Source organism: Octopus bimaculoides, chromosome 1 (assembly GCF_001194135.2).
Source record: "Octopus bimaculoides isolate UCB-OBI-ISO-001 chromosome 1, ASM119413v2, whole genome shotgun sequence".
Lineage (NCBI taxonomy): Eukaryota > Metazoa > Mollusca > Cephalopoda > Octopoda > Octopodidae > Octopus > Octopus bimaculoides.
In genome coordinates this window covers 133940385-133945314 of record NC_068981.1, presented here as the reverse complement: position 1 = coordinate 133945314, position 4930 = coordinate 133940385, and the positions used below count along the sequence as shown (strand labels likewise).

Sequence of the window (4930 nt, the reverse complement as noted above, 5' to 3'; positions counted from 1 at the left end):
TCTTCTTCTCTATTTATTTAAAAAAAACATTGAAGTACTTGTACTTAAAATTTAATGGAATCAAAAAAACTTATAAAAGCACTTTTGAAAGGCTTGCGCAGGAATTCGTTACGCTCACCAATTTCTGTATATATTCACTGGAACTATACAGTTTTAGATGAAATTTCTGAAAGTTACGGAAGATACGAATAAATTTCATGGAATAGAAGAGAATGACAACAAGAAAAAAATGGATATCCATGTCAGTAGAAATAGTAAGAAAAAATATGGAACGCTTCACGAATTTGCGTGTCATCCTTGCGCAGGGGCCATGCTAATCTTCTCTGTATCGTTCCAATTTTAGAATATGTACCGCCGTAGCTAGTACAATAGCGTTTACTAAGCTTCGTAATATATACATACCCTATCTCGTACACTTACCCATAATAGGCTGCCTCATTTGCATATTTGTAATAATAATAATGATATAGTAAATTCTAGAAGGTGTTTATCATATTTTTCATTCCTAGTTACGATTGTCCATATCATATCTGTTTGCATTAAATCTTTGAAAATCATGTGTTTTGTACGCAAATGCATATTTCGCTCGGTGTATTTTTTTTTTATTGGAAGACCGCTGATGATTCAAATTAGGCGCAAGACAGGCTCTTTAAAATTGTCAAAACTATCCCAGTGTGAACGCTTCATGAAAAAAGCCAACGATTGAGTACATATGAAGTCCATCACATCTAGGAAATACTGCAATATTTCACTTTTATTTCAACAATACCTCATGTCATAATGTAGTGTAGAGTACACAACTGAAACAAGTGTACACGTTTCATTGAATGAATGCCTTTAATAAAGGGCTTCCATGATGAAGCTTTACCAAAACAGAAATACAATAAATTCTCACTACATATTTGTAGTGTTGTTGAAAATATTAGAATCCGAGGAAATTATGAAAAAACGAAACATGATATTGAACACGTTTGATTGGTCGTTGCTAAATATCGTTATTATTTCCACTTTCATGTTTGTATCACAAATCGAAAGAATCTCTCTTGGACTATATATATGTCCGATGTATCTTTCGTTTTATATATAAGTCGTTAGAAAAACGTGCTTTCAAGGAGAATTGATTCTTGTTTCTAGCTTATCGAACGACCACATGAAGTGTGGCCCGGCTATCGTCTAGTTGATTGCAAAATCTTCATACACGCATGCGAAGGTGAACGACAAGTTTAGAGTCCGAATGGAAATAGGGGAGGGGATAACTTTTAAAAATTAACAAATTGAGGAAAAAATATTAACAATTTTAACCGTGAAATTAAAAACGGAGTTAAAAAATTGGTATGGGAAACCCGATATTGTGAAATCGCTGGGGTTTTTTCTGTTTTAAATGTTATTATAACTTTTTCTCTGTTTATTTTGAAAAATATTGAAGTACATGTACTTGGAATTTAATGGAAGCAAAGATACTTGTAAAAGCACTTTTGGGTACTACTAAAGCAGCGCGGACCCGAACGCGCAGTCGCGCGTCCGCGCTAGCTAGTCTTGAGTGGTCGATCCTAACCCTAACCCTATCCCCTAACCCTAACCCTGTCCCTAACCCTATCCCTAACCCTAACCCGCGTGTGCAAATGAATACGTGTTTAGGGTTAGGAATAGGGTTAGGGTTAGGATCGACCACTCACGACTAGCTAGCCCTGTCGCGCGACTGAGCGATCGGGTCCGCGCTGCTTTAGTAGTACCGCACTTTTGAATGGCTTAGGTAGGAATTCGTTACGTTCACCAATTCTTGTATATATTCACTGGAACTATATAGTTTTAGATGAAATTTCTAAAAGTTACGGCTGATGCGAATAAATTTCATGGAAGAGAAAAGAATGACAATAAGAAAAAAGAATGGCTATCCAGTAGAAACAGTAAGAAAAAATATGGAACGCTTCACGAATTTGCGTGTCATCCTTGCGCAGGGGCCATGCTAATCTTCTCTGTATCGTTCCAATTTTAGAATATGTACCGCCGTAGCTAGTACAATAGCGTTTACTAAGCTTCGTAATATATACATACCCTATCTCGTACACTTAATCATAGTAGGCTGCCTCATTTGCATATTTGTAATGATAATAATGATATAGTAAATTCTGGAAGGTGTTTATCATATTTTTCATTGCTAGTTACGATTATCCATAACATATCTGTTGACGTTAAAACGCTGTAAATCATATATTTTGTACGCAAATGCATATTTCGCTCGGTCTATTTGTTTTTTGGTACTACTAAAGCAGCGCGGACGCGCGACTGCGCGTTCGGGTCCGCGCTGCTTTAGTAGTAGCTATTTTTTTTATAGGAAAACTACTGATGATTCAAATTAGGCACAAGGAAAGCTCTTTGAAGTTGTCAAAACTATGCCAGTGTGAACGCTTCATGAAAAGAGATAACGATTGAGTACATATGAAGTCCATCATATCTAGGAAAAACTGCAATATTTCACTTTTATTTCAACAATAGCTCGTGCCATAATGTAGTGTAGAGTACACAACAACTGAAACAGGTGTACACGTTTCATTGAATGAATGCATTTGATAAAGGGTTTCCATGATGAAGCTTTACCAAAACACAAATACAATAAATTCTCATCATTTTCATAGTTGTAGTGTTGTTGAACTTTCATAATTCGAGGAAGTTATGAAAAAACGAAACCTGATATTGAACACGTCTAATTGGTCGTTGCTTAATATCATTAATATTTACACTTTTATTTTTTGATCAAAAATCGAAAGAATCTCTGTCGGACTATATATAATGTCCGATGTATCTTTTGTTTTATAAGTCGTTAGAACCACGTGATTTCAAGGAGAATTGATCCTTGTTTCTAGTTTATCGAACGACCACATGAAGTCTGCCCTGTCTGTCGTCTAGTTGATTGGAAATCTGCATACGCGCATGCGCAATTGAACGACAAGTTTGGAGTCCGAATGGAAATAGCGGAGGGGATAACTTTTATAAATTAACAAGTCGAGGAAAAAATATTAACAATTTTAATCGTCATAGTGTTAAACGTGAAATTAAAAACGAAGTTAAAAAATTGGTATGGGGAAACCCGATATTTTGAGATCGCTGTTGTTTTTTTGTTTGATATGTTATTATTATAACTTTTTCTGTATTTATTTTGAAAAATATTGCAGTACTTGTACTTGGAATTTAATGGAAGCAAAGAAACTTATAAAAGCACTTTTGAATGGCTAGCGTAGGAATTCGTTACGTTCACCAATTTCTGTATATATTCACTGGAACTATACAGTTTTAGATGAAATTTCTGAAAGTTACGGAAGATGCGAATAAATTTCATGGAAGAGAAAAGAATGACAACAAGAAAAAAATGGATATCCATGTCAGTAGAAACAGTAAGAAAAAATATGGAACGCTTCACGAATTTGCGTGTCATCCTTGCGCAGGGGCCATGCTAATCTTCTCTGTATCGTTCCAATTTTAGAATATGTACCGCCGTAGCTAGTACAACAACTTCCGCTAAGCCTCGCTATATATACATGCCCTATCTAGTACACTTAACCATAGTAAGCTGCCTCATTTGCATATTTGTAATAATAATAATGATATAGTAAATTGTGGAATGTTTTTATGATATAGTTTATTCCTAGTTACGAGATCGTTGTAGGATTTCTTCTATCTGTGTTGTTGTTTAGTGGTAGCTTAGCCCAGAACGAAAGGAAAAGTTTGTTTGTTTTAAAGGTAATGCACAACCCGTCCCCATTTCAATTACAATGCACTTTTGATTACATTATTTAGTCTATCCTTTACTCACGACATCGGAATGGGAAGGGCTGAAACTTTGTTGTTGCTTTATTTTCATTGGATATTATTATTATTAAAACGCCTTTATATCTTGGAGTACGTTATCCAATGAACGGAATGCATTCTTAAAAAAAAGAATACATTGGATGGTGGACGTCAGCTATAGGCAGTATACACAAGTTGCAATTTTTCAGATATTTTTTCGCGGTACTTTTTTTGTGGGGTGGGGAGCGTCTTCGGAAAAAGATGCTTTTAGCTCATCTCACGACCATCTGATACCTTCCTTGTTTCTTGGTTTCATATTTTCTCTCCGTAAACACATCTAATTGGGTAATGAAAAAACGTTTTTAAGAAAAGTAATGCCATGTGTATTGTTAAGAAAGAAATTCATAAACAGGGTGTTGGAAAATCTTTTTCTCTTTTAAACGAAAATGTTTCTCCCATTGTTTTTAAACGAGTAGTGTTCACAAAATCAGCTAACATCACATTTCGCAAATTTTCTTTGCTAGAAAGATGCCCCCCATCATTTTCAAGGGCACTGTGGAAGAAAAAAAAAATCTGAAAAATCCCTGTTAAAACAGAGAAAATCTAACTTGTGTGTGCTACCTATCGCTGACGTCCACCATCCAATGCATGAGCTAATGAGGGACCCTCTTTGTTGTCGGTCGATCTGTTAGGATTAGCAGTTAAATCTCCTTCAGGTGCACATTGGAATTAGACACTGAGGGAAAATGGCTGTAACTTTTTTGTTTTTTAATTTTGACGATTTTCGTTTTCGATAATGTGTTCTATATGTCACGGTCATGCGATTCCCCCTAAAAAAAATTTTGGACCCCCATCCCTCCCTCACCCCCACACACACGGGGTGGTGGTGGTGGTGGTTTCTGGCGATTTTCATTTTTGACATTGTGTTCTACATGTCCAGGTCGTACGAATAGCCTTCTCGCAACTTAGATGTGAAAATGAACGGCTTACATTTATATTGAAACAGAAAAAGGATCATATGTGGAGTCCCCACCACGAAACTTGATATGCTAGAAATAACAGCTAAACGCGGACAATCCAAATCTTGCATTGGTCTATATGTAAATAAATATGAAGGAAAAAATGCGCTTTGGCAAACGGGGTT

The 4930-nt window shown here is 35.9% G+C and overlaps 3 non-coding genes across 3 annotated transcripts; all 3 read right to left on the bottom strand.

The window, feature by feature from the left end:
- Positions 1-260: 260 nt before the first annotated feature.
- LOC128250071 (U6 spliceosomal RNA) lies at positions 261-367 on the bottom strand. The gene has a single exon (XR_008266187.1). It is a non-coding gene; the product is annotated as a U6 spliceosomal RNA (small nuclear RNA).
- Positions 368-1913: 1546 nt separating this feature from the next.
- LOC128250070 (U6 spliceosomal RNA) lies at positions 1914-2020 on the bottom strand. The gene has a single exon (XR_008266186.1). It is a non-coding gene; the product is annotated as a U6 spliceosomal RNA (small nuclear RNA).
- Positions 2021-3398: 1378 nt separating this feature from the next.
- On the bottom strand, positions 3399-3505 carry LOC128250069 (U6 spliceosomal RNA). Its single transcript, XR_008266185.1, has one exon. It is a non-coding gene; the product is annotated as a U6 spliceosomal RNA (small nuclear RNA).
- Between the last annotated feature and the right edge of the window lie 1425 nt (positions 3506-4930).